We start from the raw sequence: 12,415 nt of genomic DNA on the forward strand, positions 1-12,415 counted from the left end.
AGGCTGCGGTGGCCGGGAGCGGCCACTGCACTCCAGTCTGGGCAACAGAGTGAGACTCCAACTCAAAAAAAACCCAAAAAACCAATAGGCCTACTTTTAATATCCTTACGTCAAACACTCTTACAATTTTTTTTTTTCAAAGCACAAGGTCTTTTCCAGTCTCTGGCTCGTTTATGGTCGATGCTTCCATTTAGTGCATCACTTCGTTTCAGTACTTCAGTCTATGCGACATACAACAGTTTACCTCGGAGGGTACGTCAGGAAGTACTGCTGCTCAACGCCAGTCATTCCATGGATGCTTGGTTGAGTTTCCTCTCTCACTAATGTGCCACGGGGGACCTTCAGTAACACCCACCTTAAACATTTTACGGAATCAAACGGCTGAGTCAGCACTCTATGGAGCAGAAATCTGGGCTCTTGAGGGCCGGTCTGTCTGTGATTAAGCATGATTCCAAGTCTTTTCCTGAGGAGGATGCTGGCCAGGTCTTGACCTCCCCTCAGGTCCTAGTGGTGTGGCTATGATGGTTCTCCTGATGAGGCTTTTCAACAGGCAGAGAAAACCCTTCTCTGACCCTGGGTCCTCACAGTTAACGCCCAGATTTGCACTTGCCATCAGCCAGTGTAGCTGTTCTCCAGACTCCTGCAAGGGGCTTCACGCTTTCATGTTTGTTCTGCTAACCAGAATTTCTAGTCTCATTACTTCCACCCCTGTGTGTGTGTGTTATTCTCACTTTCCGGTAGAGATTGATTTGCTACTGGAATCAAGGCTGCAAGCCCAGACTCCCATGTGACCCATTGCTTCGTGGCTACCAGAGGCTAGTAGTGTGCACCCATCTTATGTCACAGTTTTTTGGCAATTACTCTATTGTAACGATTTATTTCTCTTTTCTAACATGTGGCAGTGGTCTTATTTTTCTTTCTTTCCTATTGATGTGAGTCTTCTACACTCTATTCTACCACACCGGTGGTTATCTTTAATTCTGAGTTCTGATACCATCTGGGCAGGCCCATGTGAAAGGCGCAGGCGTATTACTGAAACAAAAATTAAAATCCCCGTGAGCGCATCATCGTTCCTACATGAAGCATGTGTGCACTTCATTTTTGGCAAGGTGCTAGCCTCGAAAATACCAATGGAGTTATAAGGGGAGCTTCGAAAGAAGACACCAGAGGACGGGTAAGCCTCTCTCCTCGGCATTCTGGTCATCTTTAAAATACCAGGGAAGCTATGCGGAGAAAATAGAAATAGCGATGTGCTGGCGCCAGCCTCTGCCTGCCGGCTTTGTCTTTCAAAGGCTAGGTCCTTGATTATTTCTTTTCTGTGCATTTACTTTTGAATAGAGAATATATTTAGATGGTTCAAAAATCAAAAGTATTAAGGACAGAGAGTGAAAAGTTGTATTTCCCCCGCGGTTCTGCAGCCACTTGTTTCCATGACTACTACCCCTGGGGTACGTGTAGACAGCCATACTTACTGGTTGTGAATTCATACAAAGTTTCTTCATACAGTGCGAGGAGGCAGGCATGCATATTTCTCTTCTTTTCAACACAAAACACACCAGGTTTCTACGCTTTTGTTCACTTAGCAGTCTTCCCTGGGACCATTCCCTGTTAACACACAATTTCCTCATCCATGGCTACCATTGCATGGGGTTCTGTGATATGGGTGTTACCTCATCCCACCTTCCCCCCATTTCTGGTGGTAGTGTCAACCAACTATCACAAGTAGCATTGCCGTGAATAGCTTTATTTACCCATCCTTTCCCATCAATATGAGTTTATGTGGAAGCTAGGTTACTAGACGTGGAATTGCTTGTCGTAAGAGACATGCATTTGCAATTTTAATATTTATAGCTAGACAGTCCTCCTCAGGGGCCCTAGGAATTCATACTCCCGAGAGCAAGGCATCTGTGCTGTCTGCTGCAGCCTTCCCCAACACGCCATGTTATCAGCTTGCATCCTCTTAAATTTAAAAGCCATTGTTATTTCCCTTTCTGTGAAGGGTTTGCTCATACTACTTGCCCTCTTTGTTCACTTAGGCTACAATAACAAAATACCATAGACTGGGTGGTGTATAACAACAGAAACTTACTTCTTACAGTTCAGGTGTCTGGGAAGTCCAAGGTCAAGGCCCTGACAGATGGGGGTTTGGTGAGGGTCGGACTTCTGGTTCATAGATGAGTCTTTTGATTGTGTCCTCACATGGTGGAAGTGCATGGAAGCTCCCCGGGGCCTCTTTTGCAAGGGCACTAATCCCATTTGTGAGGGCTCTCTATGAACCAATCACCTCCCACAGGCTCCACCTCCTCGTGCCATCACATTGGGAATTAGGTTTCAATATAAGTGAAAGGTAGGAACCCCAAGAATCTTGAACAGAAGAACTTGGTAAAATCATTTTAGCAGTAGTGCAGTCATTCTGTCTTAGCCCTAGGCCTGTCATGTATTGCTGACCAGCCTATACCTTGACCTCTTAATCATTAGCAAGAAGTCAAACCAGCCTCCCAGAGTTACGACATGGTAATTATTTCTAGCCCTTTAAGCAAGTCTAGCCCTAGTTGTTCTCTAGGCATCTATGTTTTGGGCAATGATGTATTGTTATCAGTCTTCCATAATCAGCTTCCAGCCCAGTCTCCAGTCCACCACCTGGAGTCACGAGATACCGGTGCCTGATGTCTAGAAAGAACTTTGTGACCTCATTGTTATCTACACCAAAGAATACAACCTCCGAACTTTTTCCTTAGCCAAAAGAGCCTTAAATATACCCAGCCTCTCAGCCTTTGAGGCCACACTCGTCTGAGTGGCAGCCCCCTTTCCATCTGTGAAAGGTAAATAATAAGCTTTACTTCTTTCTACTTCCTTCTTTGTCACAATCTTGCATTATTCTGGTGACACTGGCCTACCTTGCCTCACTTGCCGACTGTTGGTCCTTTTCTTATCAACTCCTGGGAAGTCTTTACATATTGGTAGGTTAGCCCTTTGCCATTGATATGAGATAAAAGCACTTTTTTCTCAATCTATCTTTTGCTTATGTTTTTGTTTCACAAAAAAAAAACCCCACCTTTTAATATAGCAGGTTTATTTTATGATTTCTGGATTTTGAATAGTTTTTGAATAAAGAGGATTTTTCCATTCCAAAGTAGTGAAGGAAATCATTTGTATTTTTTCTATACCTTTATGATGTGTGGTAGGGATCCAACCTAATTTTGTTTTGAATGACCTTCTACTTGCCAGTATTGTTTATTAAATAGCCCATCTTTTCCGTAACTGATTTGAGTTGCTACCAGTAGCATATACTCAATTTATAGATAAGTATGGGTAGTTGATGGACTTTTTACTCGGTATCACTAGCAATTCAACAGTCCCGTGCAGTTTTAATCATAAAGCCTTTTTATTATGTTACATCGTGTCATATCATTCTATAAAATTATCAGTATGTTTTTATTTCTGAGGAAAGCACCATCCCCTATTGCTCTCTCTTTTTTAATCAGAGGTGTTTTTTTTTAACCTATTCTTGTTTTTCCAAATAAAATTCAGAATTAGGTTGTCTATCTTCTTTTTTAAACAACCTATTAGCATTTATGTTAGAAGCACATTAACTTTAAAAATTAATTTAGAATACATTACATTCTTTGGTTATTTGTCTAAAATTACAAGTCTTTCCATTGTCACAGCATCCTTCCTGATATTCAGTGACATGTTACAGTTTCTGTTTATATAAAATTTTCAAATTTCCAGTTAAGTTGATTCCTCAATGTTTTGCTTTTTGCTGCTATTCTAAATGGGGTCTTTTCTATCATTATGTCTTCTGATTAGTAATTGTATACAGAGATGTCTATATTAAACCTCTACCTCATTAGCTTAAGGAGATTTGTTTACTCATTTGTAATTGTTTAGTTGATTCTTTTAGGTTTTCAGATACACAATCATATTACTTTCAAACATCGATGGTTCCACCTCCTCCTTTATTTTTAATTTATTATTGTCTGTCTCTGATGGTATTTTATTGTCTTAGTGTTTATTTCTTGTTGTCTTGTCATGATGCTTCAAGTAAAAAATTCCTGATCTAGTCAGAATGTTCTCGTGCTCCACATGGCACTGGCTATATTCAGGGGAAGGAGCTATGTAATGTCCTATTTTAGATTTTTTTTTTTAAATCAAAATGGCAGTTTAAAAATTTTGCTGAATGACTTTTTAGCATCCATGGAGATGATCATTTCATCTTTCTCCCTAGATTAACTAATGTATTGAATTATACTAGATTTTGTAATATTAAAAATAATTTGCATATCTTCATGTGCTTACTGGCCATTTGTGTATCTTTAGAGAAATGCCACTCAACTCTGCTACCCACCTTTGCACTGGATTGCTTCCATAGGCAATCAGTCTCATTCATTTCTTATTTCTCTTTCCTGGGATTCTTTTTGAACAAGAATTATGAATATTTTCTCATTTCCCAATACTATTATTTTTCTTTTCTGAGCTACAAAATGTTATAGAAACGTTTTCTATCTTGCATTTTTCATATAAAAAGGTATGTTGAAAATCACTTTGTAACACTTCATAAAAATAGTTTTCATTCATTTCACAGCTACTTCATACTTCGTTATATGGATGTACTATAATTTAATCACTTTTCTATGTATGGGTCTTCAAATTATTTCCAATATTTCAAAAATACAATTGCTGCAATGAACAACTTTGTGCAAAGCTATTTATGTACTGTTGGAGATGTTCTTTAAAGCGTATTACTATAAGTGAAATTTCTAGGTAAGGGGATAAATACGTATGTAGTTTTCTTTGATGTTCTCAAATTCCCCTCCAAAATAGTTGTGCCAGGTTGCTTTCCCATCACCAATATCTGAGAATATTAGTTTCTTTATAGTGTCAACAATACAAAGTGTTGTCATACTTTTAAAGAAATTTTGCTGATCTAATAAATAAGAATCTCAGAATAATTTTGTGTTTTCCTAATTATGAATGGAATTGAACACCTTTTCATCTGTTTGACCATTTATATAATTTTTATTAATTGTCTTTTCTTTTTTCTATCAGATTGTTGGTCTTTTCTGCCTCAATTTAAGAATTCATATGAGTTAAAGATATTAACCTTTTACCTGTGATATATGCTACAATTATTTCTTCTCCATTTGTCCACTGTCTTTTTATCTATGGTGGTTTGCCATGCAAAGCAAAAAAAATTTTTTTTATTTTATGTAGTGAAAGACAATAGTTTTCATCTTAAAGCTTATTTTTGGTAATAGTATAGCCATTCCACTCTCTTTTAGCTACTATATGCCTAGAATACCTTTTTAAATATAATTTCACTTTCAACTTATTTGTGTTTTTGAATCTCAAGTGTGTCTCTTGGAGATAACACATGGTTGGATTATGTTTTTTTAACCAATCTCCCAATCCCTGCCTTTTAATTGGAGAGTTTAATTCATTTACATTTAATACAGCTGCTGATAAGGCAAGGCTTAAATCTGCTATTTTGTTTTTTCTGTTGTATTTGTCATATAATATGTCATATATTTTGATCCCATATAATCCCATTCCTATCCTTCCTCTCCTTTCTACTGTTGCCACATAAATTACATATCTATACATTGTGTTCTCACCAACACAGATTTATAATTAGTGTGTTATGTAGTTGTATTTCAATTGAGATAGAAGAGTAGCAAACAACATATTCCTTTTTTTAATATTTATATTCATGTCTTTTATATTTACTGGTGTAGTTACCATAAATAAAGCTACTTATTTCGCATTTGTGTAGATTCAAATTCTCTTCGATGTCCTTTCACTTCAGCTTGAAGGACTCCCTTTAGTATTCTTGTAGGGTTGGTTTTCTAGCATTTTTACTTTGTGTTTATCTGTAAATGTCTTAATTTCTCCTTCCTTTGAAAGATGTTTGTTGGATATACAATCTTTGACTGACAATCTTTTTGTTTCAGGACTTTGAAAATGTCATCTCTTCCTTCTTGCCTCCATGGTTTCTGATGAGAAGCCCACTGAATCTTATTGAGGAGCCCTAGCACACATTGCATCACATTTTTCCTGCTGCTTTCAAGAGTCTCTCTTTTTTTCAACCCTTTAATTATGGTGCATCTAAGTGTGGAGCTCTTTAAGTTTATCCTGCTTAAAGTTTACTAAGTTTCTTAAATATGTAATGTTCTTCATCAAATTTTTGAAGTTTTGGCCATTATTTCTTGACATATTCTTTCCATCTGTATCTTGTGCTCTCTCTTCTCCTGCTGAGATTCCTACTACAACATATGTTGATATACTTATGGTGTAACATGGTCTCGGGGGCTCTGTTTATTTATCTCTCAGACTGAAAAAACTCAATTACTCCATATTCAAGTTTGATGATCCTTTCTTCTGCCTGCTCAAATATGCTGTTGAACCCCTGTGCAAGAGGCTGGGCTTGATCAAATCCTATACATTTAAAAAAAAATTTGTCTTCAGGCCTGGCTCTTAGCCAGCTCCTCAAAGATAACCTCGAAGCCCTTGGAATATTATCCTTGGTAAGAGTTTACATATACTTGAGGCCCTGTATTTATGGTGAATACCTGTTTTGAGGCTACACTGTACCAGTTTGACCAGATAAGTTTATTCTAACAATGTGATTTATGATGAATGCTTGATTTTGCTCTGTGAAGACTGAAGTCTGAGCATACCAAGTCATTCACATAGTCTCTGCATGTCTATGTGACTGACCCCCAATTAAAATTCTGGATACCAAGGTTTAGATGAGCTTTCCTAGTTAGCAACACTTTGCATACATGGCCACACGTCCTTGCTGAAACAATTAAGCACCTCCCTGCGTGACTCCATGAAAGGGAACACCTACCTGGAAGCCTGCACCTGGTTTCTCCTGGACTTGTCCCGTGCAACTTTTCCCTCTGCCAATTGTGGTCTATATTCTTTTGCTGTAGTAAACTGTAACATGAATGTGACCATTTCTTCATTCTATGAGTCTTTCTAGTGAATCATTGAGACCGAGGATGGTATTGGAAACCCCCAACACAGTCGTTGTAATGAAGTCTTCATTTCAGTTATTTTCCTATTTACTTCAGAATTTCTGTTTGTTTCTTATCATTTCTCTTTATTGAGAATCTCTATTTGGTGAAATATTGTTCTCATAGCTTCATTTAGGTTTTTTTAGACATATTTTCCTTGAGTTCTTTAAATGTATTTAAAATAACTGATTTAAAGTCTTTATCCAGTAGGTCCAACTTCTATACTTCTTGGAATATTTCTATTAGTTGGTTTATTTCCTACATATGGACCATACTTCCTTGTTTCTTTACATGTTTCATATGTATTTTTGTGTGTATTTGTGAAAACTAGATATTTTAAATAATATATCAATCTTGGAAATCAGATTCTCTTCCCCAGAGTTGTTTTGTGACTTTTCTACACTAATACTATAAAGTCTGTATTCTTTGTCATGTGTGGCCACTGAAGTCTTTGCTTGGTTACCTTAGTGGTCAGTTAAGAGATTTTCTTAAATGGCTTTGTCAAGGGGCTCTGTATACTTGCTGGGGAATGATTTAAAGACTTAACCAGTCAGTAGACAACGGCCTTAGCATTTGCTGCCCTATTACACAGAATTTCAAGGTCACCCCAAGGTAAGAACAAAAGGTTCTTAGGTCCTTCCTGAGCATGCATACAGTCCCACCCACGAAGGTGACTTCATAGATTCCAGAAAGATGTTGAAACTCTTCAAAGTTCCTATGGACACCTCAGTCTCTAAGCTTTTCCTTTTAAGTTTCTTGGTTTGTCTACTGTTTGCCCCATCTGTTATTTACCATTTCGGGCAGCTGGAAAATTCATCAATTGCCTATAATTGTTTTTGCCAAATGCCCCAAGTAAAAGGATTTCATAGTTGGAGAGTTCTGAGGTCCAATAAAGAAAGGCAGCCTTGCAAGTGGGTCATCCAAGGAGCCACCAGATAGGTAAAATAACAATAATTATCTTTAATAGAGGCTTTGAAGGAACTCCAACTTTATTCTGTCCCTGTTGGTGGCTACCAGACTGCTGGTTTTCACCACGATTGCAGGATGTTTATTTTTAAAGCCACAATGGTGCTGGAGAGAGAAGGATGAGAATAGGACAGTTAAAGTCTCATGAAGTTTGCTGACCTTACCAAGATTCAACTGTTTTGTTTCATTTTATCGAGTAAACCCTCCCCACACTGCTATAAGCCTTTGGTTAACTTCTAGAGCTCTGGAAAATGTAATGCTGACAAATTTTTGCCAGTTTTTTCATTTATTGAGGAGAGAACTTTTGGTATTCTTTACTTCACCATCTTCACAAGCCCAGTACTTTTTAAATGCAAATTGAATCATGTTACTTCAAATGCTTTATTTCCAAAGTTTTTGGAATGAAATTCAAACTTCTTAATCAAAGCCTAAAAGACTAGTAGGACTCTGTTTACATCCCAAGAATGATCTTTAATCCTGCTTTCCCCTCACTCGGTATGCTGTAGCCACACAGAGCTTCTTCTTGTGCTTGAGACTGAAGTGTCACCCAACCCCACTGCCCACAGTACATAAAGAACTGGCTTCCGACCAACCTGCTGGTCCTCTTTTTTTTTCTGTTGGCCTTACGTTCACCCTAGATTCAACTAATCAGATTAAAGTCCATTATAGCTCACAGATTCTACTGGGTCAGAGATCTAAACCTTGTCCAGAAGGATGCAATGTTGATACTGGGCAGAAACTACAACCGCCTATTTTAATTATATTGTCTTTGGGTCTGTGCTCATGTTATTTTCTCTGACAAGATTGCTAAGCATGACTGGCATATGATTATTTTTTAAATTTTATCTTAAATGTTTTATCTTCTGACAGGCCTATTCTGATCATTTAATCTAAGTCGCTTCCTTTCCCCATTCTCAACACGTTTTTTTTTTTAACTTTTGTAACCTTTAAAAATTACGTTAATTCTATCAACAAATATTTATTTAGCACCAATTAGTGCCAGACAATATACTAGACTTTGTCTGCTGTCTTCCATAACACACTATGTTTAATTCACCACTGCATAATTTAATGCCTAAAACATAAAAAGGTCCTAAATAGTCACCCAATGAATAAATGAAATGGTTTTGATAATCCAGTAAGATATTTTAAGATGTTAAAAATAAAGAACCAAGGTACATTGTTCTGCTAGGCCAGTTTACCTCAATCTTTCCTCACTGTTTCACCACTTAATTTGCTTTAGGTTCACACATGGACCCCCAAATTAAAGTAATAAGGAGAATATTAATCATATAAAAATTAAACATAATACAAAAAATACATGATAAACTACCTAAGATGAACTGTGCCTTATTACCTGAATATAAAGTGAGGTGATCTATCACAGAAATCCCTGTAGTACATAAACAGTCTTTTAAAACTTTTTAATAGACTGATAAAGTAATGAAATTTTTACAAAATTAATAAGTAACACCACATTTTAATGTTGTGAAATATGAACAAAAATACCGTCTCAGACTTTCTCTGATCATTAGACTCTGGCAAATACCCAACTTCAGGTACTCTACCCCTTTTGCTGGCTATTGGGGGAATAACTATAACACCCTTTGGCTGCCCCACGAATGTTCAGGTGACATACTGAGCACCGACTTTCTTATCAACTCCCATGGCTTCAATGACTACAAATACCCAGAAGTGTCTCACCAATCATAGCACAAGTTTAGACATCTACTCTGAGTCTCAAATTCAATATCCTATTGCCTACTTCTCTTGGTTTTCAAAGGCACTACAAGTTCACCGTGCATAAAACTAAACTTGTATGATTTTCTTCCATCCTGGTTCTCCTATGGTCATCCTATCAAAATGGATAATAACACCATTTTATCAAGAAAAAATCCATACATCAGAATTGGTTCTGTTCCTTAACACCATTTCCAAAATATCAATGTACCAACAACCGCTGTCTATTTTACCTCCTAAATAGCTCTCACGTCTCCCACCATGATCTTAGTCAAAGTTACCATTTCTCCAATTGTGTCTACACTAGACTCCCAATTGGTTTCTCCACACCCACTCTGCCCCCCTGCTCTCTCCATTCTATTATTGTTGGACTGTTTGTATAAAAATGCAACCTATGATCACATCAAATTTCAGTCTTAAAATCCTTCAGACTTAATTTTTTTCCAAGTTCATGCATGGTTTGGTCCTACCTACCTCTTGGACCTCATCTTCCCCACCCTTCACCCACAATTCCTTACCTGTTCTCCATACTCTGGCAACACTGGACTTTTGATAGAACCCTGTACTCACTAGGATCTCTTCTCCCAAAAGGGCTTAAATAATGCTCCTCCATCTGCCTGTTAATCTTATGAATTTCTGTGAATCCTCTTGAGATCAGTACAAATTCTAGGCACACTTCCCTGACCTTGCTGACTGGGTTGACTTCCCTGCGGTAGGCTGTTATAGCATCAAATGCTTTCCCCTCATATCATTGATCACAATAGCAGGTTGACATTTGTTTGTATGACTACTTGATTGATGTCTGTGTTCCCTACTGGACTGTAAACTCCATGAGAATAAAACCTGTGTCCAGTTTGGCTCCCCACTGCATCCTTAGAACACCACCTAACTCATATTAACATATTAGGCATTCGATAAATAAGCAAATGGTAGGGGTGTTTCATAGGAAATTTGAAAATGTAAATTTGTGAGGCTGCTCCATCTCAGGAGGGCTTGATTGAAGGTTTTTCTTCATTCACTCAACTGCGTATCATCAAGACATGAGAAGTGAGAATGCAATTCCTAGACCATTACCCTGAGTCTCACATACCTCAACTGCTTGCTGTGAATGTACTTGGAGGACCTGGAGGAGCTGGTTTTGATGCTACTTTCCATGTAATTGTCTTTTAAGCATTCTCTTGGCCTCAAATTTAGCCTTGGCAGTTTTACCCAATGCTCTTTTCTGTCATCAGTGAAGACTTAAAGATCTGAAATTTTAATGGTGTATTGTGACCTAAGTATTTAGGGGCTTTCAGTTTCATGGCTGCAACTGGTACTTGTCTATGGAGCAACAATTCTTTATTGCTTGCTGCCCAGTCATACTACTGATGCACCCTGCAAGTAAGAGCTTGGTGGGTAAAGGACTTACCAAATTCAGTGTTCTCAAGAATCACAGTCCGTTAGTCAATTCTAAGGCATCATTTACAGACATGGAACCTTTGGAATAATGAGAAATGTCACAACCTCGGATATACACTGTGTGGTAATTGAACCCAGACTTTCTCCAAAGAGAGGGTGCCATTTATATGGGTGAGTATACCCTGGAGGGTGAAAAGATCACAAACTTCTAGGGGATATCTGGAATCTAAATCTGAGTTTACCTGAATTCCTGAAAATGCAATAAGCCACTATAGTCAGTATTTTAGGGCAAGATCTTTCTCTGGCTGAAAAGGGTGTTTTAAGTTCACCATTTGGACCCCAGCTCACCACATAGTCATCTGCCCACTATGAGTGTCCACAGTTGAGACAGAAATCCTCAGTGTATGGCACTTTGTTCCCCCCATAAAGTAAGGATTAGGAGAATAGTATCAACCAAGGGAAAATTATTTGGACTCTTCCTATCAAAATATGATGTCAGAAGCAAAATCACTTTTTCAGAGGAATTACTGAGATTAAGGCTATTATCAAAGATCTGTGATATGCTGGTCAATGACTTCTACCCCCCTCTGTTCCTCAGTGTGGTCCATGCAACAACCAGTGCTACTCCAATTGCACGTTCCAGTCCCTGAAGGGCCTCTTTACTAGAACAGATTAATATAGTTCCTGGCTCTAATCTTCAGTTTCTGATGATGTCTTACTTTGCTTCTGCCCTTCGGGCTCCCAGCAACAGTGTTACTTCACCTGGCAGGGGCAACAGCTGGTCAGCTGTCTACAGCCGTGTCACAATCTACTCCTCTGTAGTCTTGACAATCCCTCCTTCCTCCTAGGCCATGACCCTGATGTAATACATCTACAATCTCCAGTTGATTACTCCTGGAGACTGGCAAGTGGCAAGGCCCTAGTTATCTGGGACAGGAATACAAGTAACAGATACATCTTCATGAAACAAAAGAACCTGCAACCTCTGTTAAGACCCAGGAAGAAGCAGGGGGTTCTACTGTCAATGACAGGGTAGAGTATCCTCCCGAGCGGAAGACAAGTTGCTGGACATAACACTAACAGGGAGTCTTTTGGGATTCTGGAATCAGATTTAGATAGTGTTTTTGTGACCTCTGACCAATTAACAGGCAGCAGCAAAATCTGCCCAGAGCAGAGTAAGAGATGCCTTTCTAGCTAGTTCAGTCTTCATCAAAAGTTGCACTGCTTGCTGACCCAATGGCTGCATTGATCATTGCCCAGATGCATGAAGTAGATCAAAATAATTTGAGGAC

The sequence above is a fragment of the Carlito syrichta genome, unplaced genomic scaffold (genome assembly GCF_000164805.1).
Source record: "Carlito syrichta isolate Samal-C Ts95f unplaced genomic scaffold, Tarsius_syrichta-2.0.1 Scaffold311602, whole genome shotgun sequence".
NCBI classification, from domain to species: domain Eukaryota; kingdom Metazoa; phylum Chordata; class Mammalia; order Primates; family Tarsiidae; genus Carlito; species Carlito syrichta.